Genomic DNA, 25,485 nt, shown 5'->3' with positions numbered 1-25,485 from the left:
CAACAGACACATGAAAAATGCTCATCATCACTAGCCATCAGAGAAATGCAAATCAAAACCACAATGAGATACCATCTCACACCAGTTAGAATGGCGATCATTCAAAAATCAGGAAACAACAGGTGCTGGAGAGGATGTGGAGAAATAGGAACACTTTTACACTGTTGGTGGGACTGTAAACTAGTTCAACCATTGTGGAAGACAGTGTGATGATTCCTCAAGGATCTAGAACTAGAAATACTATTTGACCCAGCCATCCCATTACTGGGTATATACCCAAAGGATTATAAATCATGCTGCTATAAAGACACATGCACACATATGTTTATTGAGGCACTGTTCACAATAGCAAAGACTTGGAACCAACCCAAATGTCCATCAGTGACAGACTGGATTAAGAAAATGTGGCACATATTCACTATGGAATACTATGCAGCCATAAAAAAGGATGAGTTCGTGTCCTTTGTAGGGACATGGATGCAGCTGGAAACTATCATTCTCAGCAAACTTTCGCAAGAACAGAAAAGCAAATACCACATGTTCTCACTCATAGGTGGGAATTGAGCAATGAGATCACTTGTACACAGGAAGGGGGAACATCACACACCGGGGCCTGTTGTGGGGTGGGGGGAGGGGGGAAGGATAGCATTAGGAGATATACCTGATGTAAATGACAAGTTAATGGGTGCTGCACACCAACATGGCACATATATACATATGTAACAAACCTGCACATTGTGCACGTGTACCCTAGAACATAAAGTATAATTTTAAAAAAAAAGAAAAGAAAAAGAAATTTATTTGAGACAGGGTTTCACTTCCACTGCCCAGAATGGAGTGCAATGGTGCAATCTCAGCTCACTGCAACCTCTGCCTCCTGGGCTTAAGTGATTCTCCCACCTCAGCCTCCAGAGTAGCTGGGACCACAGGCACTTACCACACCTGGCTATTTTTTTTTTTTTTTTTCCTGTGGAGAAGGGGTTTCTCCAAGCTGCCCAGGCTGGTGTTGAGCTCCTGAGCTCAAGCCAATCCACCCATCTCGGCCTCCGAAAGTTCTGGGATTATAGTGTGAGCCACTATGCCTGACCTCATATACTTTTTAAAAATGGCTTTATTGAGATATTATTAACGTATACATATCAAGTGCACCATTTAAAGCAAACAATTCAATTGCCTATGCGTATATTCACAGAGTTGTGCAACCATCCCACAATAAATTTTAGAACATCTTCATCAGCCACAAAAGAAACACCATACCTGTGTTCACTCACCATTCTCCCCTTCACTCAGCTCCTGGCAACAAATATTCTTTATATCTCTGTAAACTTGCCTATTCTTGTATTTCATATAATTAGAATTGTACAGTATGTGTCTGACATCTTTCACTTTGCATAACATTTTCAAGATTCATCCACATTGTAGCACCTATCAGTACTTCATTCCTATTTATTGCCAGATATTCTATTTTATAGAATTATGTTTTGGTTTTTCATTCATCAGTTGATGGAGATTTAGGTTGTTTCTGCTTTTGGGCTATTATGAATAATGCTGCTATGAACATTCAGATTTCTGCATGGACAGACATATGTTTTCATTAATGTTGGGTATATACTATGTTTAACCACTTGAAGAATTAGCAGATTATTTTTCAAAGCAGTTATTCTTTTACATTTCCACCAGCAATGGATGAGGTTTCCAATTTCTTTACATCCAAGCCAACATGTGTTAATGTCTGTCTTTTCTATTTTAATCATGCAAGTGGGTGTGAAGTGGAATTGTGGTTTCAGTTTGTATTTCCCTAATGACTAATGATGTTGCATCTTTTCATGTGCCTATTGATCATTTGTAGATGTTATCTTGAGCATATAATTTTAGTAGAGGAAGAATGGGGAATGGAAGAGAGCAAGAGAACAGGGACAAAGGCCTGAGAAATGGTGAGAGAATCAGTAAAAGAGAGAGTAGGGTTCTCAGATAATGGGAATTAAGAGAGTGCTATAGAAAACTGGGTCTCTAAGTTGATGTGTCAAGTCACACTGTCCTCTGCTTATCCTAAGCTTACCTTGCTCAAATTTCTTTCTTTCTTTCTTTCTTTTTTTTTTTTTTTTGTTGTTGTTGTTTTTGTTTTTCTTTGCTTTTGGATTTTCTTTTGTTTTTGTTTTTTCTTAATTTTCAAGGATATTCCTTCCTTTGTAAATGTCAGAGAGTATCGTGGCTAGGTCATTCAATTGATTCTTTCAACTTTTAAATAATTATTTAGGGTCTTTATTTATTCCAGGCCTTCTAGGCCCTGTTAGTGAGAGGAACAGATCAGTGAGCAAAAGTAGACAAAGTCCTTGCTTTTCATAGAGCTTATTTTCTAGTAAGGATGATTTTGTACCAGTAAAAACCTGTCTTATGGCGCAGCATGGTGACTCATTCCTGTAATACCAGCACTTTGGGAGGCCAAAGCAGGTGTATTACTTGAGGTCAGGGGGTTTGAAACCAGCCTGGCCAACATGGTGAAACCCCGTCTCTACTAAAAATACAAAAAAACTAGCCAGGTGTGGTGGTGCACGCCTGTAGTCCCAGCTGTGGATGTGGAGGGTTTGGGGAGATTGGTGGGGGATAGGCTGAGGCAGGAGAATCGCTTGAACTGGGAAGTTGCAGTGAGCCAAGATTGTGCCACTGCATTCCAGCTTGGGCAACAGAGCAAGACTCTGTTTCAAAAAACAAAACAAAGCAAAAAAAACCCTGCCTCGTTAAAGGCTGCCTTTATTCAGCCTTTTAGCATTTGATAAACAAATCCGGGTCTACTTTGTTTATGCTATTGATGATTTTACTGGATTGGGTCATAGTCCTTTTCAGCTTCCATCTTTTTAGATACGTTTTATTTATTTATTTTCAGTTTTACTTATTTTTTTGAGACAGAGTCTCACTCTGTCCCCCAGGCTGGAGTGCAGTGGCACAGTCTCGGGTCACTGCAACCTCTGCCTCCCAGGTTCAAGCGATTCTCCTTCCTCAGCCCCCCAAGTAGCTGGGACTACCAGCGTGTGCACCACACACAGCTAATTTTTGTATTTTTAGTAGAGACTGGGTTTAACCATGTTGCCCAGGCTGGTCTCCAGCTCCTGGCCTCAAGTGATCCTTCCTCCTCATCCTTCCAAAGTGCTGAGATTACAGGCATGAGCCACCACACAGGCCAAGACTTATGTTTTGATCATTGGTCATCCCTCATACAACAGCAGCCTGAATTTCCCCCCTGGCATTCTTGTTTCTCTCTTCTGAGACTGTTGCAGTTGAAGTGTATTTTTCCACTGTAGTCCATACCAACTAATGAAAAGCCTGATAAACTATAAAGAAAAGGTCGCATGCATATTTAAACATACTCTCTTACCATGTATGTGTGTTTTCATCAACCTTTTGTTTTAGGACCAAGGCTTTTTCTTTTGGAGTAGGAGGTGGGACTTGTGAACCCTGCATCACATTGAGTAAGAATTTACTGACTAGTATTTTGTGGTCTTTCTTACAAAAACCCCACCTTGGCCTCCCAAAGTGCTGGGATTATAGTCAGGAGCCACCACATCCAGCCTCATAGGTTTACTTAAAATTAATTAAGTTATTAATTCAGTATCATGTACAACTGCTTAAACAGGTTAGGAGTGGCTCTTAGTAAGCAAATCCAAGTAGAGGAAGCAGAAGTTCACTGCCATGAGCATTTGGTCCACTGTGGACACCACCTATTATGTATTATAAGGGAAACAAAGCAGTTGTTGAGTCCATGTTGCTGTGGGGGATTGGTTAGGAAAGCTTCTATATATTCCAGGTTAAGTACTCTTCTGCTATGTTGTGTCATCACACTGTAGATGCCTCTTTCAGAAAACTTATTTCACTATTCTAGTTGTTTATTTGTTTGTCTTCCTCATGGAATTTCATAGTCTTTGAGGGCAGCAGTATACTCATTGTATTTCTAGTTCCTAGTATATACTTGGCATATAGTTATATGTTGGCTTTAAAATGAATTAATTGACTCCAAGCTCAGTATAATTCAATAATATGACTAGGCTGACAAAAATGAAAAAGTTTGGCTGGGCGCGGTGGCTCGGGCCTGTAGTCCTAGCATTTTGGGAGGCTGAGGCGTGCAGAATGCCTGAGCTCAGGAGTTTGAGACCAGCCTGGGCAGCAACATGATGAAACCCCATCTCTACTAAAATACAAAATAAATTAGCCAGATGCGGCAGCATGCGCCTGTAATCCCAGCTACTCAGGAGGCTGAGACAGAAGAATTGTGACAGGAGAATCGCTTGAACCCAGGAGGCGGAGGTTGCAGTGAGCTGAGATTGTGCCACTGCACTCTAGTCTGGGGGACAGCGCAAGACTCCGTTTCAGGAAAAAAAAAAAAAAGGATTCTTTGGGATCAGAGTGATCGTCAGTTTAACTAGCAGAGATACAATTCTAATTCTAAATCTATGGTTCTACGTGAAAATTGGTTAAGAAATATGTGGGATATATCAGTTATCTGTTGAGGTTTCACTGATTACTCCAAACAGTGGCTTAAATCACTAGTGAGATACTATTTCTTAAAATTCTGATTTATCAAATGCAAATTCTCATGATGTTCTGCTTCACATGGTGTCAGCTGGGGTAACTAATGTGGCTGGATTTTCACAATATCTTCTGTCGTTTGACTTGGGTGACTGTAATGTCTGGGGCCCAGGCAGGCCTCTCCCCACTTCTGCATGTCATTCTTATTATTCTAGGTTAGCCCAGGCTTCTGTAATTTTTTTTTTCTTCTTTTTTTTTTTTTCTTGAGACGGAGTCTCGCCCTGTCACCCAGGCTGGAGTGCAGTGACATGATCTTGGCTCACTACAACTTCTGCCTCCTGGGTTCAAGCGATTCTCCTGCCTCGGTCTCCTGAGTAGTTGGGATTACAGGTGTGTGCCACCACACCCAGCTAATTATTTGTATGTTTAGTAGAGATGGGGTTTCACCATGTTGGCCAGGCTGGTCTTGAACTCCTGACCTGTGATCTGCCCACCTGCACCTCCCAAGGTGCTGGGATTACAGGTGTGAACCACCATGCCCGTCCCAACCAGGCTTCTTAAATGAATTATAAGATAGAAACAATAGGAGCTGCCAGGACTTTCTTAAGGGCTGGACCTAGGACTGTCACAGTGACATTTCTGCCATATTCTGCTGGTCACAAGGCAAGCCCAATTTCAAAAGGAGAGAAATAGACCTCTTAGAGTTTCCTAATAAAAGGTAATTTCATTAAAAATACGATAATTCATAAATTAGCCCTATGTTTACTACTAAGTGTCTTTTCAGCTCCTTTTTTATTCCATGCGTTAATTGATTCCTCACCACTTGAATTGTACCACCAATGTTTCTATGATATGATGCAAAAACAAAGGGGCTCAGTAGTTTTCACTTAAAAGACAAAGAGGCCCACTGAGCTATTACAGATGTTAATTAGGATTCATTTCCTTTACTATGGTAGAAAGAATGCTGTGATACCACTTTAGTGATGAACCAAATAAACTTAATCACATCCTAGGAGCTAAGTATTCTGACATTATAATCTCTTCTCTCAGAGCCCCATCGTAGCAGTCTTAGGATTCAAGATCTATTCTTGGGCAACATTATAGAACCAATGTGTCATGTACATACAAATGAGGGAAATTGTAATGGCTTTGGTAATCCTATAGTAACCCTTCTTGTCATATACTCTTTTTTTCATTTTTAAAAATTGAGGCAAAATTTGTATAACATAAAATTAACCATTCTGAAGTGTACAATTTAATGGCATTTAATACATTCACAGTGTTGTACAACTTTTTTTTTTTTTGAGGAAAACTTATTTTTAGGATAATGTCAAAACAGATTAATAAGATGCTACTAAGATGGCCAGACATTCACTCAGAAATGTTTTTTGCGTTTTGTTTTGTTTTGGTGAAATGGTTGAGAGATATGTTGCCTTACACTTAGGCCACTGCATTCCCATTTAAGTGCCGGGGTTGTGTCAGCAACAGCATGGCCTAAACAATCTCAGTCTTATCTCCTGCCAGCCCCCTAAATCTTCCAAAATTGCAAGAATAGGCCAGGTGTGGTGGCTCACACCTGTAATCCCAACACTTTGGAAGGCCAAGGCAGGCAGATCACTTGAGGCCAGGAGTTTGAGACCAGCCTGGCCAACATGGCAAAACCCCATCTCTACTAAAAATACAAAAATTAACCAGGTGTGGTGGTGCATGCCTGTAATCTCAGTTTCTTGGGAAGTTCAGGCGGGATGATCGCTTCAAACTGGGAGGCGAAGGGCGCAGTGAGCTGAGATCACGCCGCTGCACTTCAGCCTGGGTGAGAGTGAGGCTTTCTCTTAAAAAAAAAAAAAAAAAAAAAAAAAAAAGGCACATTTATCTCACCTTCCCTCCTATTCTGGGGTTGCTAACATCCTCAGGGAATGTCCCAAATTGGTCCCCTATAACCCAGTGCTTGGGAGTTTCACAGCACCACTCTAGGTCTGAGAACAACAACAAAGTTGTTCTAAGGGATGAAGCCACCCTCAATAAAACTGGAAGTCAAAGCCTGCATATAAGCCCCCCTCCCTCCTGCCTAAAAAAGGAAAGGTATTTAGATGTTTTTGTCATGGATACTTTACTGGGATCAGGTAAGAAGTGAACAAATGCAGTAAGCTATTGGAGAGTTAAAAAGTAAAAAAGGCCGTATGCAGTGGCTCACCTGTAATCCCAGGATGAGGCCAGGGCAGGTGTGTCGCTTGAGCTCACGAGTAATGAGACCAGCCAGGGTAGAATGGTGAAACCTCATCTCGACAAAAAATACGAAGTTAGCCAGGCATGGTGGTGTGTGCCCGTAGTCCCAACTGCTTGGGAGCCTGAACTGGGGAGGATGGCTTGAGCCCAGGAGGCAGAGGTTGCAGTGAGCTAAATCGTGCCACTGTTCTTCAGCCAGGGTGATAGAGCCAGACCTTGTCTCAAAACAATAATAATAATAGCAATTTTAGTAGTTTTTAAATTTTGAACTAGTTAGAACCTCTTTGGTATTTGCCTGACCTATGAAATTGGAATCAGTCCAGCTTTCAAAGGGAGGTACATGAATTTAGGAAGGACTGCAGAGTACAGCAAATTTTAGTTCCTGATTTTTAGTTCCATGCTTTCCTAAGAAATTTTCAAAGGTAATTGACTCTCAGTTTAGCCTTTTCTACTGCACAATGTGATAGATGCTGTAAATCGGAGTTTAGAGGTGTTTATCTAACTTTTCCTAGTGGGAGATGGGGAAAGTTTCACTGAGAATGTAACTGCACCAGAAGCAGATGTTTGCTAAGTGGGCAAGGATTGAGGGGGAATGTCTTAAACTGAGGGAAAACATTTGTGAAAGCAGAAAGGGGTGAGTATATGACAGCAAATAATTTACTACAGCTAACATGAGAGAGAAGAGGAAGGGTAATAAATAGAATTGAAGAGGTAGCCAAGGGCCAAATATAAATTTATATTACAAGCTAAGGAAATTTTATCCAATCATAAAGAGCCACTGAAAGATTTTATGCAGGGGATTGTAATGATCAGATTAGCGTATTAAGAAGATGATTTTGGCAATAGTATGGAGTCTGGTCGATAGGGAGACCAGGTAGGAGTCTCCTGAAATAGTCTGGACAAGAGATGATGCGTACCTAAACTAAGGCATGGGGATGGAGAAGAACTTAGCATCACAGGCAATTACTTAAATGGGCTAGGGGAAGCAGGAGGAAGCAAGAATCATTCCTTGGTTTAATGGTTTGAATGGATGGTAGTGGTCTTTACTGACACTAGATATACAGGAGTAGAAAAGCCACTAAAAAAAACCCACACACGTTTCTGTTTTATGTAGGCATCTTATATAGGACAGACTAACAAAAATGAAACTGTTTCTTAAATTTAATTGAAATACAATCACCGACTTTCTAATTATAATTTTACTTAACCCTGTACAGTTCAGTCTACAAAAATAAGTATTGATAGAATAGCCAGGTGCAGTGGTGTATGCCTGTATTTCCAAGCTACTCTGGAGGCTGAGGCAAGTGGATCACTTGAACCCGGGAGTTCGAGTGCAGCCAGAGCAGCACAGTGAGACCCTGTCTCTAAGTATTAAAAAACAGAAAGAATTTTTTTGTACTAAAGTGAATGTCTGATATCTGCACACCCCACAGAATGTACAGTGGAATTCTAATGCCTTATCTCTCAACTTACTATACATAACAGTGATATAACCTTTTCTATTGTTTTTGACACCTATTTTATTCAATTAGCGTTATTTTCCTTGGCATCCTTATAGCCAGGCAATCCCTTATGAGTAATTGGGAAAAAAAAAAAAAAACCTGTAATGATCTAAGGCTGTGCTGCTATTTGATATGAGAGCCACTTAGCCACATGTGACTTGAGTATTTGAAATTTGACTAGTTCAAAATGAGATGAGTGGAGATGTAATATACTCACTAGATTTCAAAGACTTAATCTCACTAAAATTTTTGTATATTACATGTTGGAGCATTATTTTGGCTACAAGAAGTAAAATTTATTGTCATCATGAAATTTTCCTATTTTGTTTTTGTTTCTGTTTTTAACTATTTTTTAAATGTAGCTACACCTGTAATCCCAGCACTTTGGGAGGCCGAGGCGGGCGGATCACGAGGTCAGGAGATCGAGACCATCCTGGCTAACACAGTGAAACCCCATCTCTATTAAAAATACCAAAAATTAGCCAGGCGTAGTGGCACACGGCTGTAGTGCCAGCCACTCAGGAGGCTGAGGCAGGAGAATCACTTGAACCCAGGAGGCGGAGGTTGCAGTAAGCCGAGATCGCACCACTGTACTCCAGCCTGGATGACAAAGCGAGACTCTGTCTCAAAAAAAAAAAAAAAAAAAAAAAAGTAGCTACTAGAAAAATTGAAGTTATTTAAATGGCTCACATTATCTTTCTATTGCTTTCTTTGCTAAGTTTATTTCAGTTCCATTATCTGCCTAGTTTCTATGCTAGCTGCCTAACTTCTATGCTAGCTAGTGATTTGCTGCATATGATTAACAGCTGTTTTCATTTTAATTCATTATAAGTGCCTGGAAACTGCAATAATGCTAAATTGTCTTCCCATATTTTGGAAACAAAGTTTAAAAGTTCTGTAGCACCCTATAGTTAATTTTATTAGTAAGAACTTCAGTGCAGACTATCTACAGGAAACTGATTTTTGTAGATGTTATCACAATTCATTTTGAAATCTGTAAGTTGGATAGTGTTTATTAACCCTTCTGCAGATAAATTATTTCTACAATGAAAATCTCCAAGCTGGTACATGAATAAGATTGGACTAGAGAAAAAGCTTATTTGAAAAACATTTTATGAGGGTTTTCATTTATTGTCTAAACACTAAAATTTTTTTGCAGTGTTCCAATTGACACAGGCCAAGAAATACCTGTACCGGTAACAAACACACCTAGGAAACAGGGCTGGCTGCCATATCAAAAAGTCTCTCTGCTAAGGTGAGGTGCAGGGTTTCTTTTTGGGGTGATGAAAATGTTCTAAAATTAGATAGTAGTGATGCTTGTACAACTCTGTAAATATACTAAAACCACTGAATTGTATACTTTAAAAGGGTGAGTGTGGCCGGGCGCAGTGGCTCACGCCTGTAACCCCGGCACTTTGGGAGGCCAAGGCGGGTGGATCATGAGGTCAGGAGATTGATACCATCCTGGCTAACACGGTGAAACCCCGTCTCTACTAAAAATACAAAAAATTAGCTGGGCATGGTGGCGGGTGCCCATATTCCCAGCTACTCGGGAGACTGAGGCAGGAGAATGGCATGAACCTGGGAGGCAGAGCTTGCAGTGAGCCGAGACTGAGCCACTGCATTCCAGCCTGGGTGACAGAGTGAGACTCCATCTCAAAAAAAAAAAAAAAGGGTGGGTGTTAGGGTATGTGCAATATAGCTCAATAAAGCTGTTATTAAAAAAACAATCTGAACATGCTTAACTGTTGGAGTTACTGACTTACTAGTCATTTAATGAGAGTTAAGTGAGCAGACAGAAAGCAACCATATGTTCAAGAACTACGGTGATCAGACAAAAATGGACTGTCCTTTTTTGACTTCTGTGTGAGCCCCACAGATCTGGTGGCATTTAGGGAAGCCTAGTGGCCTTCTTTTGTGAGTGCTTGTGAAAGTCACTAACAGTGTATTAGATTGCTAAGAGGTTTGAGAGATTCACTAGGTACAATTTATTCTCATTCATATTCTAATGTAAAATGAATGCGATACACTGAAAGGTGTAGACTGAGTCCATCAGATGAGTAGAAAGAAAGCCACTCCAGTATTTAATCATTTGTTTTTGAGAAATTTATCCATTAACAGAGTTTTTAGACAGAGTTGTTTATATCTACTCAAGGTGTTATGCACATCTGTTTCTTGTACCTCAGGTTTATCTTACAGAAAATCATGCTAACTCACAAGAATATCCAAAGACGAGTCATGCAGTATTTTCAACTTCAGAGAGTAGCAGAGGATGCACATTTAATTTCTTTACCATTTGCTACCATCTGAAGTTAGTAACATTTTCTGGCTAATCACCAAGCACTCAGAAAGAAAGAAATAGAGCAAATTTGGTGCATCGTTTTCTTCCATATCTCCTTTCGAAGTCATTTCCACAGGATAAGTGCTAAAGCACAGAAAAGAAGCTAGGCTCCACTTTTACTCTCATGAACAAAAGTCTTCCCATAGATTTCTACACAGCTGCTGCATTTGTCTTCATCCCTTTCCTGAAGAGTCTTGTTGCTGTGGTCTTGCTCTAGGGCTGCTTTCAGCAACCTTTCTGACGCAGGTTTAATGCTGATTAGCCCTAAAACAATTCTAGGGCAGGGCCCCCTGCCAGGATAAAGAATGAACAAAATTGGTTTGCATATAGGCCAGCTGCAGTTGCTGCAGCTAGAGTCTGTCAAACAAGGACCATTTTCTTGTTTACCAAAATGAGGTTAAATTAGCACAGCATGAGGCAAAAGAAAGATTTAAAAAAAAAAAAAAAAGAAAATTAGCAATGCTTTTGAGTATGATGCAGTGAGTGTGGAATTAAAGTGAGTTTAAGTTAGTTTGAGAAGGGAAGGTAATATACAGTACTAAAAGCTTGATTAAAAGCTGCTTGAAGATATTTGCTTGCTAACGATCTTAGTTAAAAAAAAAAAAAGGTATATTTGAATAGGGCTTCAAAGCCCACAGATTACATTTAGACAAGTCAGTTGACCCATTTATATTGAGTATGTGTCTCATGCTTAGCCCTGGTCCGGCACAAGGGTATAGAGGTGGACATTTAATAGAGGAGGACACTGTCTTTGAGACTGGGTTTCTGGAGACTCTTAATTCAAGCCTCAGCTCTGTCTTTAATTCTCACCTTAGGCAAACGATGTTAACTGAGCATCTCCTAATGTAAACAGTGAGAGAGTGAGAGGGACTGCTCGGGCTTTTAAAGATAATTCAAGTCTAATATCTTTTGAATTATTTGTGTAGTGTTATTTCCTAAAATATTTCAATCAAGTTTTGTGTGTTCATAGTCTCTGACAGTGGGACATCCAGTCTAGATGAGGAGGAAAGATGAGCTATGTAATCAGAGAAGCTGAATATGAGAGGTTTCTGACTTCCAGAGCTTCAGTTTACAAAGCTCTTTTTCCCTACCTCTCCACTTTGCACTGCTCCCATTGCAGAGACTGCCCATGGATCCACCTTTGGGAACTCAGGCTTTTTATTCCAGCAATGCAAGGCTGGGTTGAGGGAAGGAGCCCCCACTTTATCATCCACCTGCAAAGGCAGAGTACATAGCTGCAGGTAACAAGTTATAGGAAGGGACAGTGTGAGGCAGAAAGGCACAGTAAAGGATCAACTTCATAGTGATTGATGATCCCCAAAGTGTCATTTGACTTCTTAGACTCCCAGAACCCCTGTACTTCACCTCCCCGCCTTTCATCAACTCTGGATTCAAGGACTTCTGAACTTGATCTCTGTCACTTTCTCCTCGCCAACTTTCCCACATCCCAGTCTTCAATCATTAAAAGCATCTCTACTAGTTTAGGGCTGGGAAATGAGGAGACTTAATCATCTTATAACATTGTTCCTATGGGAGGTGAATTATTTTATGGACTAATGTCCAAATACAATCATTAGTAAAACTAAGGCTACAACTGTTAATTTAACTGAAGCTTGTATAGTTATGGAGAGATCCTTCCTTTTATCAATTCATATTTCTATGCACTTCTCATTCAGTACTGTGCTATACTTTTCACTGCCCTTCACCTCAGCTAAGATCGTTTTCACCTTAAGTCTCTAGACAAAGGCAGCAAACAACCAATACAGAGTTAGGGCATAGGGCAGTGTGTGATCAGGGTGCTGACTACTCATAGTCCGCTTTAAGCTCAGGATAGAGGAAATTCTCACAGAAAAAAAACAAACATTACCTATATTAGATAATCAAGTAGGTAGGGCTTAGAGAAAAAAGGAATCACCATGGGTTGTAGTGGGGTAGTTTATACATGTAGGAAACAGTCCTGAAAGATATGGATGTGCAGAATGGAGGCTGATGTTCTGAGCTCCAGCTGAGGGAATTTTCATTCATCTAAAGTTTTATTTCTGTTTTTTTTTTTCCCAGCTGAATTTAAGATTCATATTTCTGTTTTAAAAAGTTGTGAAATGAATATAGCAAAGTGTTAACATTTGTTGAATTTAGGAGGAAGGTATCTACACACAGTGTTCATTATTTCTGTTTTACTTCTCTATATGCTTGAATTTCTTCTTTTTAATTTTTTTGAGATAGAATCTCTCTCCGTTGCCCAGTCTGGAGTGCAGTGGCACGATCAGGACTCACTGCAGCCTCAACCTCCTGGGCTCAAGCAGCTCTCCTGCCTCAGCCTCCCAAAGTGTTGGGATTAGAAGATGTGAGCCACAGGACCCAGCCTGAAATATTTTAAAATTACAGGCAGGGAAATAAATTGCATTAAAGTCGAGCAACTCAGGAGACAGAGGAGAGAGCTTGAATAATATATAGATCAGATGGTCAGCTCTTGAAAAGGTAGGGTTAATGGCAGTCAGTTATTCTATCAGTATTGAAGGAGCACATAAATAGTATATTGTTCTGCAACCAAAGAATGGAAAAATGACTACGATCATCAATGATGAAAGCTCAAATGTCATGAAGAAGTGGAAAAAATAAATAATGGGCCAAGGTTTCTTCATGGCTTGGAGTTAACTTTTTTTTTTTTTTTTGAAACGGGTTCTCACTCTTGTTGTCCAGGCAGGAGAGCAGTGGTGTGATCACAGCTCACTGCAGCCTCACCATCCCTAGACTCAGGTGATCCTTCCAGCTCAGCCTCCCAAGTAGCTGTCTGGAACTGTAGGCATACACCACCACACCTGGCTAATTTTTATATTTTTTTTTGTGGAGACAAGGTTTTGCCCTGTTCCCCAGGCTCTCTCAAACTCGTGGGCTCGGGTGATCTGCCCACCTTAGCCTCTCAAAGTGCTGGGATAACAGATGAGAGCCACCGTGCCCACCCATGCTTAATTTGTTTGGGTGTGAGATATACTAACATAGAGAATATGCTGTACATCATTAGATAAAATGAATATAAATAAATGACATACTTTAGTAATTATCAAAAGGAGCAAGTTCAGCCAATACATCTACATGAAAAATAAGTGTAATCACATTTTTCTGAAAGAGTAGCTTTTAATGCATATATTTAAATTATTTTAAAATATGCTCTAAAGTCTATTGTGCTGTAATTGTCTCTTAACAGTTGAATTTTTGCCTTTTCAAGAATTTCTTCTGTAAGCACTGAGGGAAGAACCATTACTGGTAAATTTTCTATATTCCCCATATGCTTGGCTAAGCTTATAGCAAGACTTAATATATTTGTTGGTTGGCAGTACAGAATTTTGAGTAGTCTGTTTATACCAGTAATATTGTGTTGCTAGTGAATAGATGAGTTTAATCTTAGTGCAAAAAGCATATCTATGTAACAGTTTTTCTACTGATTAATTGTATATAATTGAACAAATCTCAAGTTCATTGCTTTTTTTGTTCATTCATTCATACAAAATGGGAGGTTGTTTAGAACTTATCCTGAAAGGAATTAACATACTGTAGTCTCTCACAGAAGTACAACTTAATAAACATTTATGGCAATAAAATTTACCCAGTATGTAAGTATATCTGCAAAACTGTAAGTATGTGGAATGGTCTTACAGAAGCGCAAAATTAATAATGTAGTTTCCCAGGTTATTTCTCATCTATTTCTCTGTCATACTGTAAAAGAATCAAATACCGTTACAGTAATCATAATGATAATTTAAACTTATAATTTCAGTATAATTATAATCACAATTTTTTAAAATGTATGTGTATATATTTAGAGATGGGGTCTCACTCTGTCACCCAAGCTGAAGTCCAGTGGCACAATCATAGCTCCCTGCAGCCTTGAACTTGGGTTCATGTGATCCTTCCACTTCAGCATCCCAAATAGCTCAGACTGCAGGCACGCACCACCACACTCGGCTTATAATCGCAAATCTTATGTTCTGTTTTCTTTTTAGAGACAGGGTCTCACTCTGTTACCCAGGCTGGAGTACAGTGGCACTATCATAGCTGACTGCAGCCTTTAACTCCTAGGCTCAAGTAATCCTATCACCGCAGTCTCTTGAGTAGCTAGGACTGCAGCTACTCAATTAAAACTCTTTAAAACTTTTTTTGATAGAGAAAAAGGTCTTGATATGTTGCCCAGGCTGGTCCAAAGTGATTCTCCTGCTTCAACCTCCCAAAGTGTTGGGATTACAGGCGTGAGCCATTGCACCCAGTGTCACAAATCTTAAATTTTTTTTTTTTTTTTTTGAGACAGAGTCTCTCTGTGTCACCCAGACAGAGTGCAGTGGTATACAGTCTCAGCTCACTGCAACCTCTGCTTTCCTGAATCAGATTCAAGTGATTCTCCTGCCTCAGCCTCCCGAGTAGCTAGAATTACAGGCACACGCCACCATGCCCGGCTAATTTTTTTGTATTTTTAGTAGAGACGGATTTTTACCATGTTGGCCAGGCTGGTCTCGACCTCCTGATGTCAAGTGATCCACCCACCTTGGCCTCCCACAGTGTTGTGATTACAGGCGTGAGCCACTGCGTCCAGCCTTAAATTTTTATTAAATAACCTTCATAGTCCTATAAAACCATTATTCTAGAATTTGTACAAACAAGGTAAAAATATTTACACAAAGTCGGTAGTATTCCTGTGTTCTTTCAACTAGCCCATGTGCATAATTATTCATTTATTCTCATATGCCTAATGATGAGGATACATTCTGAGAAAAGCACTATTAAGAGATATTGTTATTGTGCAGACATCATAGAGTGTACTTACATAAAACTAGGTAGCATAGCCTACTACAAACCTTGACTATATGATACAACCTATTGCTCTTATTGTTATAAAAGATTTAAACATTTTATTTATAAACTGGTATTTCCAACCTTCCCCTATTTCTGCATATTTAGGTAAGAAGTAAAAATAAGTTATCCTGGCTTTGTGTAGTGGCTCATACCTGTAATCACAGCACTTTGGGAGGCTGAGGTGGGAGGATTGCTTGAGCTCAGGAGTTTGAGACCAGCTTGGGCAACACAGTGACACTCTGTCTCGCTCTACAAAAATTTTTTTAAAAGATTAGCCAGGTGTGGTGGTACATTCCTATAATCCTAGCTACTTGGGATGCAGAGACAGGAGGATTGATTAAGCCCAGGAGTTCAAGGTTACCATGGACAATGATTGTGCTACTGCATTCCAGCCTGGATGACAGAGTGAGACGCTGTCTCTTAAAAAAAAAAAAAAAAAAAAAAAAAAAAGTTATCCAAGGGGCTTACAAGCAATGACACCCCAGAGATCTTAATTTCTAATACTATTTTGCAATTAAAGGAGCAGGGGGTCCTTGGAGAAATGACTGATTTCTAGAAATGGGCCAAGAAATATGAACCTTATACTGCTGGCAATTAAGGAAGTGCTCAAAAACCCAAAAAAGAACAAAGAAGCCACACAACTCATAGATGGGGGTGCATCAAACGGGCATAGGAGCCAAATAAAAGAGTTGTTAATGGCCAAAACTGGAACATACTGAGCAGAAAAATAGAAGTCTGTCGTGACTCAAAATATAAAATAAATATGCATGAGTCCATACTGATGTAAATAAATGATCAGATAAGTTAGAAAATGGGGGAGAAGAGACAAGTCTCCCTTACAGAAGAATTCCAAATGATTGAAGTAGATACATACTTTACCCTCAAGAGGTGAAGTATAACTCTCTATTCCTAAAATGTGGGTTGGGTAGAGTGACTTCCATCTGAAGACTGTAATATAGAAAAGGAGAGAAAAAAACTTTACTGTGGAGAAGCCTGAAAAACACTGTCTTAGCCAAGTGATGAAGGTTAACATCAACCGTGATGTCACATTGACAGTATGAACCATTGATATTAAGTGATGAAAATGGCACTTTACCTGTGTGGTCTTCCCCAAACCTATAAACCCAGTGTAATCGTGAGAAAAACATCAGACAAATTCCAGTTGAGGGACCTTCTACAAAATACCTGACCAATACTACTCAAAACTATCAAGGTCATCTAAAACAAGGAATATCTGAGAAACTGTCATAGCCAAGAGGAACTTAGGGAGGCTTAACTGCTAAATGTAATGTGGTAGTTTGGATGAGATTCTTGAATACAAAAAGGATCTTAGGTAAAAACTCAGAAAATCTAGATAAAGTTTCGACTTTCGCTAATAATGTACCAAATACTAGTCATTAATTTTAATAAATGTATTATACTTATGTAAGATGTTACTATTAGGAGAAACTGGTTTAGGGTATATGGGAACTCCACTATTTTCCCTATTTTTCTGTAAATCTAAAACCATTCTAAAAATTAAATTTACTTTTTAAAAAGTTTCTTAAAACAATGAAATGAGTTTGACCAATACAAAGTTGAAGAAAAAAGATAACCATGAAATCTAGGATTCAAAGCAAAGGTTAATGAAATTTTGATTATGTGACACCATGATGGATATACAGTACAATAATAATATCTCTATGTTTGAAATAAGGTAGGTATCAAATTTTAATTTACAGATCAACACATTATTAAAGGACAAAAATGTTCTAAAGAAAATGGGCTGTGTGCAGTGGCTCATGCCTCTAATCCCAGCACTTTAAGAGGCCAAGGCAGGAGGATCCCTTGAGCCCAGGAGTTTGAGACCAGCCTGGGCAACATAGCAAGACCTTATCTCTACTAAAAATTTAAAAAAATAATAATAATAACCAGGGAGTGTGTTGGTGTGTGCCTGTAATCCCAGCTACTCTGGAGGCTGAGGTGCAAGGGTCACTTAACAAGCCCATGAAGTCCAAGCTACAGTGAACCATGGTTGTACCACCACACGCCAGCCTGGGTCACAGATCAAGACCTATGTCAAAGAAAAGGGCAGTGGAGGCTAGTGCGGTGGCTCACGCCTGTAATCCCAACACTTTGGGAGGCCAAGGCGGGCAGATCATGAGATTAGGAATTCGAGACCAACCTGATTAACATGGTGAAACCCCGTCTCCACTAAAAATACAAAAATTGGCCGGGCATGGTGGCACGTGCCTGTAATCCCAGCTACTCAGGAGGCTGAGGCAGGAGAATCGCTTGAACCCAGGAGGCAGAGGTTGCAGTGAGCCAAGCACTGTACTCCAACCTGGGCAACAGAGCAAGTCTCTGTCTCAAAACAAACAAACAAACAAACAAAAAGATAGTGGAGGGGATGTTTTTATTTCTTAAATTATATTTTAGTTTATGTAGTCCAGGCTTTGAAATGAATCATTTTTAAAGCTACCAATATTTTAAATAAGTGTCTTAAAAATTTTGGAGTATATAATTCAGACCTAAGAGTCCAATTTTTATTCATCTATCTATTTACTCAACAAACATTTTTACTGCCAGGCACAATATTAAGTAGGTGTTGAGGATGTAAGGGTGAGTAATATGTTGAAGAGCTTAATTTCTAAAGGGGAAGATAGAATTTAACAGTGTTAATGTAATATGGTAAGCAGACAGCAATATGCCATAGCAATTATGAGAACAAAGTTCCAAGAACTTCACAGTGCTGTCTCCCAAAAAACAAACAAACAAACAAAAAAAAAGGAGACATCATATTCACGTATTATAAGATAACCAAGAAAGGAAGACAAACGCTTTATCTCGAACCTTACTGTTGAGAAAAATTATTATTTTAACACATCAATTAATATTTGTTTAGTACAGTGTTTGTACGATAGTGGTTCATTTAAAAATTAAGATACGGAATTTTAAAAATATTGGACCATAAAAATCTGTTCTAATTTGTAGATTTTGTAGTGTTATGGAAGAAACTCCTTTCTTCTGGACAGGTCAAGAAAGGTTTCCCCAGGAGGGCTCTTCTGAATAGAATCTTTTTTTTTTTTTGAGACAGGGTCTGCCTGCAGGCTGGAGTACAGTGGTGCAGTCACAGCTCACTGCAGCCTCGAACTCCAGGGCTCAAGAGATCCTCCTACCTCAGCCTCCTGAGTAGCTGGTACTACAGGTGCTTGCCACCATGCTCAGCTAATTTTTTTTTTTTTAAATTTGCACAGATGGGGTCTCACTGTGTTGACCAGGCTGGTCTCATACTCCTGGGCTCAAGTGATTACCCCTGTCTTGACCTCCCAAAGTGTTAGGATTACAGGCATGAGCCACCGCGCCTGGCCAAAACATCACGGAAGCCCTGAGTAGAATTCTTAAAGATGTGTAGGAGCCTAATAGGCAGACATGGAAGGAGGGGTGTGGTAGGCAGAATTTTAAAAGTATTCCCAAACATTGTCTTCTGGGTATTCAGTTAAAGAGCAGTCTAGGTTCTGCTGTAAAGGAATTTTACAGATTTAATTAAGGTTACTATTAGCCGACCCTAAAATAGGGAGAGTTGCTTGAATTATCCACATGTGTCCAGTATAATCACGAGTCCTTAAAAGCAGAAAACTCAGCTAGCGGCTGCAGAAGAGAGAAAAAATTAGATTTCAAGTACAAGATGGTTCGATTTGAGATGTTGAGTGTCACATGCAAGGATCAAAGAGAGATCTTATGTGCTAAGGGCACCTGGCTAACAGCTTGCAAGGAAATGGGGACCTTAGCTCTACAACCACAAGGAACTGAATTCCGCCCATAACCTCAGTGTGTTTGAAAATGGATTCTTTAGCTGGGTGTGGTGGCGGGCGCCTGTAGTCCCAGCTCCCGGGGAGGCTGAGGCAGGAGAATTGCTTGAACCCGGGAGGCAGAGGTTGCAGTGAGCTGAGATTGTGCCATTGTACTCCAGCCTGGGTGACAGAGCGAGACTCCATCTCAAAAAAATAAATAAATAAATACAGAATAAAGAAAGTGGATTCTTCTTCAGAGCCTCCAGAAAGGAATGCAGCCCTATCAACAGGATGGTGTCAGTATTGTCAGACTTAGATTAAAGGAATCAGCTGAGCCACGCTGTGCCAGACTTCTGGCTCATGGAAAATGTGAAATAATAAATGTGGGTGTGTTAAGCTGCTAAATTTGGCATAATAACTTGAGGCAACAGAATATTATTACAGGAGAGAAGATGTTTCAGACACATGAATTCTAGCAAGGACCCATAGGGTATCGTACTTAAAAGGGAACCCTGCGTCATTTGGCATAGCTCAAGTGCAGGAGCCTCAGAAACTAAAGCTGGAAAAGTAGGTTCGGCTAGGTCATGGTGGTCCTCAAATGCTGTCTAAGGAATCTGGACCTTAGCTGGCAGGGACTGAATTTGTGAGACTGGTATCTTAGCTCACGTTGATTTTCCCAAGGAGGTAAGATTAATTCTCTGTCTCCAAGTTTGCTCAAACATCATCTTCTCAATGAGGGCCAACTTGATCGTCCTACTTGATACTGCAACTTGTACTGTGTACTGCCAGCTTTCCTCACTTTATTCTTTTTTTTTTTTTTTTTTTTTTTTTTTGAGACGGAGTCTTGCTCTGTATCCCGGGCTGGACTGCAGTGGCCGGATCTCAGCTCACTGCAAGCTCCGCCTCCCGGGTTTACGCCATTCTCCTGCCTCAGCCTCCTGAGTAGCTGGGACTACAGGCGCCCGCCACCTCGCCCGGCTAGTTTTTTTTGTATTTTTAGTAGAGACGGGGTTTCACCGTGTTAGCCAGGATGGTCTCGATCTCCTGACCTCGTGATCCGCCCGTCTCGGCCTCCCAAAGTGCTGGGATTACAGGCTTGAGCCACCGCGCCCGGCCCACTTTATTCTTTTTTAACTTTCTACTGCACTTTTCTTCTTCCAGCATACTATATAATTTATTATACTTATTGTCTCCCTTCTCAGAATGTAAACTGTGAGAGCAAGGATTTTTTGGATATTTTGTTCACTATTTTTTCCAGTTATTTATTGTTACATAATAAACCATCTCAAAATTTAGCCACTTAAAACAATAGTTTTAAAAAATTATTTTTATTTATTTATTTATTTATTTTGAGAAAGGGTCTTGGCTGTGTCACCTAGGCTGCAATTCAGTGGCACAGTCATAACTCACTGTAACCTCTTAACTCCTGGGCTCAAGCGGTCCTCCTGCCTCAGCCTCCCAAGTAGCTAGGCCTATAGGCATGCAAAACTATGGGTCTCTCCCCTTAGAATGCCTCAGCCTGCCAAAGTGTTGGGATTATAGGTGTGAGCCTCCACACTTGGCCAAATCAACTCCTCTTTAGGGATGAATAAGTGGATAATAATGCTTAGATGACTACATGAATTGTGACACTGTCAACAGAGGAAAAGCTTTGAGGGGAAAAATGAGCTCAGTTGTGGAAACATTGATGTTGAGACTGCTGAGTATGAGACAGCAAGTGGAGATTCTTGCTGTATAGTAAAAGTCATGAATTGAAACTCAGGTCTGCGGATCATCTTGAGGATTTTCTTTTTATGTTTTTCTGATGGAGGGAGGAAGGAAGACTTTGTTTTTCCCACAGAGAAGAGGAAAATTCTGCTCCCTTCACCTCACTTTTTTTCTTTTTGGTTGCTTTGTTTTATGTTAATTTTGTGAACTTCAAAAAGTGGTTAAAATGGCTCACACCTCGCCCCCCGCCCCAAAGGTAACTTGACTTTTTTCTTTCTATTTCAAAAAAGTACATTGGGTAGTAGCTTTGAGAATCACAGTCTCTCATAGAACTGGGAGGGTCTTTGTCATCTTGTAGGTCATTGTTCTCCTCCTGATATATGTGACGCATGATTTTCAGTCTGTGCAGAACCTCAATACTATTTTAAAATCTGGATCTTCTAACACCAAACATAGTAGGGGAGGGCCTTGAAGGCCTTTAGATAAAAGGCCACACACTAATGCAGAGACTCAGATAACTGTTTCTGTTTAGCAAAAATCACATCAACTGAACCATTTTAAGCTACTAACAACTTCAGTTAATTGTTAGAATAATGAGACTTCTGTTTGATTCTTGCAGGAAGATTATCTTTTCCAGTGAGTCTTGTTTCTAACATATTTAGCTCAGTTTGCTCATGTTAGGATAATTTCATAGACCATGAAACAGGATAGTCTATTTACTAAAAGACTGCCTTGACTAATGTGATGTTTTACATTAGTAGAACAAATGTACCCCCTTCTCTACCTTGTAATTTATATCTTTCTTTTAGAGAACTGTTGATTTCTAATGTAGGAGGAATAAAGTGGTATTTTTGTGTAAATCACTGGTATCCCTATGTAAGCTTAACTGAGTTCCTTGTGTTTTTGACTTCTTATAGAAATTTTTTTGGTGATAGCATGTATTGGCAACAAAATAGTTAATGGATATGGAGGGAAAGGTCTGCTTTACCTCTGACCAGATGACTGCTTCTTTGAGACATACCTCAGGAAAGTTTGTTTGAATCACCTTAGCCGTGTTGCTCCATAGTGTTACTTGTCAGCCATAAGTTTTTTAATGTTTAGTTACTTTGTTTTGTTCCAGAAGGCAAAGTGTGGCTGTGTTGGTGTCTCTTTAGCAAAGAATATGTTCTTTAGTAATGGGGAAAGATTTGTTTTATACTGTATAATAAAATGTGACATGGATAATAATATGCTTTCCCAGAAATACATTGGATAAAAAATTTCCGTAGAAGGTAGATACTTAAGAATAATTAATAATGTGTTTTTAATTTAGTAATAAAATAATGTTTTATATAAGAGAAAACCCTTGCTAAAAGACATTGTGATTTGCACTAGGCTACTAGACCAGCATATTCAGCCAGAACTAGAACCTTGTTTTCTTGGCTGTATGTATTATTTGCAAATCACTTAGATGTTCTTCAGAATAATAATAATTATTTACTAAGCACTGGCAAGCCCATGACATTTATTAATCTAAAAATTACGGACTCTTTCCTCTTGGAGTTTCATGATAGCAGTTACAATACTTAAATTACTTTTTAAAATTGTTTTCTCACTTCACATTTTATTATTAGTATGACAGATATGGGCTAGGATCAAAAACTTTGTTTATTCCTTATCAGAGAACTCTAGATCTTGAATTTATTGCTAAGGTTATTTTTGCAAGTATATAATCTACTGTCGTGTTCTTTGATTGGTGGTAAGCTGCGCAGTGCCTAAAACTGTTGTATAATAATTTGGCCAGGTGCAGTGGCAAATTATTTTAATGCCAGTGCTTTGGGAGGCCCAAGCAGGATCACTTGACGCCAAGAGTGAGGCCAAGAAACACTTTTATTTTTCTGTCTCCATGAAAAATAAAAAGAACTCGTCTGGGTATGGTGGCGTGCACCTGTAGTCCTAGCTACAAAGAAGTCTGAGGCAGGAGTTTGAGGCTGCTAAACTGCGATCACACTACTGCTCTGCAGCCTGTCTTTAAAAAAAAAAGATAATTTGTCTGATCTTTGTCCATGTTTCCTGAACTTCTCAAACCCTTGGAATTTCCTGAGTGACCACGGGATTGTTATGCTAATCAGGTAACTAATGATGGGCCTCTGGATAGCTTCAGGATAGGAGCTGTCTCTGGAAGGAACAACTGTGTGATTGGGACTCTGAACCAACCTGGCCTCTGGAGAGGGAAAAGAGTTGGAGATTCAGCTTAGTCATGTAGCCAATGATTTAATCAGTCGTGCATATGTAGTAAAGCCAGCAAAAACTCTGGACATTGAGATTTGGTGGAGCTTCCTGGTTGGTGAACACATTGATGTATGCGCAGGGGAAAGCAGGTGACATGCCCTTTTTCCACAAGAAGGAGGCATGGAAACTCTGCATTCTCTTCTTGATCTCACCCTATATATCTCTTTATTTGATTGGTCCTTCTGATTTGTGTCCTTTGTAAGAAAACTGTAATTGTAAATGTAGCACTGTCCTGAGTTCTGCAAGCTCTAGTGAATTTAGCATACGTGAGGGGCTTGTGGAAACTCAGATTTATAGCCAGCCTGTTAGAAGTGCAGGTAGCCTGGGACTTCCAAAGTGTGACTGGTGTCTGAAATAAGGGCACTCTTATTTGGGAGCATACCCTTTTACTTGTGGGGTCTGTGCTAACTTTGGGTGGCTAATGAGAGAATCGGATTGCAGTATACTCAGTTGAGATTGAAACAGAATAACTGTGTTGTGAACTTTTGGTTTTCAGTGAATAAATTTTAGTAATTGCAAGTGTATTTAGGCTGGTCCTAGTGCAGAGGTGTTGATAACTAATTCATCACAATCAGTTACAGATTTCTTTGTTCCTTCTCCACTCACACTGCTTCACTTGACTAGCCTTTAAAAAATAATAATAATAATAAATTAAAACGAGAAAGTATATTTAGTGTTAGCTAAATATAACATGGCTCTTTAATTTTGATGTAATCAAGAGGAAAGATATTGTGAATGTCTTAAAAACTCAAAGCTTACTGGATTGATGTTGATGTACTTTTACTGAAATCTTAACTAAGGCTAGGCAAGGTGGCTCATGCCTATAATTCCAGCACTTTGGGAGGCTGAGGTGGGCAGATCACTTGAGCCCAGGGGTTCAAGACCAGCATGGGCAATGTGGCGAAACCCTGCCTCTACAAAAATGTTTTAAAAATTAATCAGGCATGAGGGTGTATGCCTGTAGTCTCAGCCATGCGGGAGGCTGAGGTGGGAGAATCACTTGAGCCTGGGAGGTCCAAGCCACAGTAAGCCATGATCATGCCACTGAACTCCAGCCTGGACAACAACAGAGTGAGACCGTGTCTCAAAAAAAAAAAAAAAAAAAAAATTAATTAATTAAAATAAACTTTAATATTACCAGGATTTAAGTTTCTGTATTGTTGAATTCCTCAGTCGGGTCAATGAATTTGCAGAGACCCCTCCAAGATTCTTTTGTTTGATTCCTTACGTGACTATCACCCTAGACCTTCAAGTTTGCTGACTAGATTTGGGGGTTATGTGTTTAGAAAGGATAACAAGCTTGTCATGGGCTAGAACCTGTGGTCTTCATAAGTAGCTTAGTAGGATATATGGCTTTTTCTATGAAAAGTAGAGAACATGCATTAAAAATGGGCAAATTCTGGGCTGGGCATGGTGGCTCATGCCTGTAATCCCAGCACTTTGGGGGGCTGAGGTGGGCAGATCACCTGAGGTCAGGAGTTTGAGACCAGCCTGGTCTCAAAAATTAGCTGGGCATGGTAGCGTGCCTGTAGTCCCAACTGCTTGGGAGACTGAGGCAGGAGAATCGCTTGAACCCAGGAGGCAGAGGTTGCAATGAGCCAAGATCTCAACCTTACACTCTAGCCTGGGTGACAGAGTAAGACTCTGTCTTAAAAAAAAAAAAAAAAAAAAAAAAAAGGCAAATTCTGTCCTTATACTTGGAGAACTGTACTCATGTATTTAAACATGTAACAAGCAATGTAGAGAAGTTACCAATAGAAGGTATGATATAGTCAGGGGTTAGTATTATAGACAGAAGGTCAAAACTAACACAAATAAAAACTCAGGCTAATAAACACATAAATAGCTAACTGCTGTAATAACAACCCCATAATGCTTCAGTGGCATGAGGCAATACAAGTTTTTCTCATTCACGTTTAGTGTAATGTAGGCCAAGGTGGGAGGCCCTCTACTTCACAGAGACATTTAGTGACTCAACTTTCTTCCACTTTGGGAACTTTCCATCTTTTAAGGCCTCCTTTGCGTTTAGCTGATAGATGGGTGGGGAAATATAGATTGTGTGCCTTGACCTGGAAATGATGTCATTGCTGCCCACATTTCACTGGCAAGAACTAGTCATTTGACTCCCACCCAGAAGCAGATTTTCTTTAAGACTTCTAGGCTCCTGGGGTTACCTGTCAGGGCAGGAAGAGAGGGAAATAGTGTGAGGCTTAGCTTTGTTTTTGGAGAAAGTCTCTGGTTACAAACAGGCTATGAAGGAAGTGAATAGTGCAGGAGGGAACTGGGGCGCTCCTAGTGA

At 39.8% G+C, this 25,485-nt stretch overlaps 1 protein-coding gene across 8 annotated transcripts in view; it reads left to right on the top strand.

The window, feature by feature from the left end:
• DENND5B (DENN domain containing 5B) overlaps window positions 1–25,485 on the top strand; it is a 201,460-nt gene that overhangs the window by 57,254 nt on the left and 118,721 nt on the right. Inside the window, exon 1 of one of the 8 annotated variants that reach the window (XM_073020602.1) lies at window positions 9,189–9,504. The exons of 6 other annotated variants lie outside the window; for them this stretch is intronic. The gene's annotated coding sequence lies outside the window, so the exon portion shown is untranslated. Of the gene's footprint in view, window positions 1–9,188; window positions 9,505–13,830; window positions 13,855–25,485 lie in introns of those variants that run through there. One more of the 8 variants, XM_073020605.1, reaches the window with a different exon arrangement.

This window comes from Chlorocebus sabaeus, chromosome 11 (genome assembly GCF_047675955.1).
Source record: "Chlorocebus sabaeus isolate Y175 chromosome 11, mChlSab1.0.hap1, whole genome shotgun sequence".
Classification (NCBI taxonomy): domain Eukaryota; kingdom Metazoa; phylum Chordata; class Mammalia; order Primates; family Cercopithecidae; genus Chlorocebus; species Chlorocebus sabaeus.
This window is presented reverse-complemented; position numbering and strand designations above follow the sequence as displayed.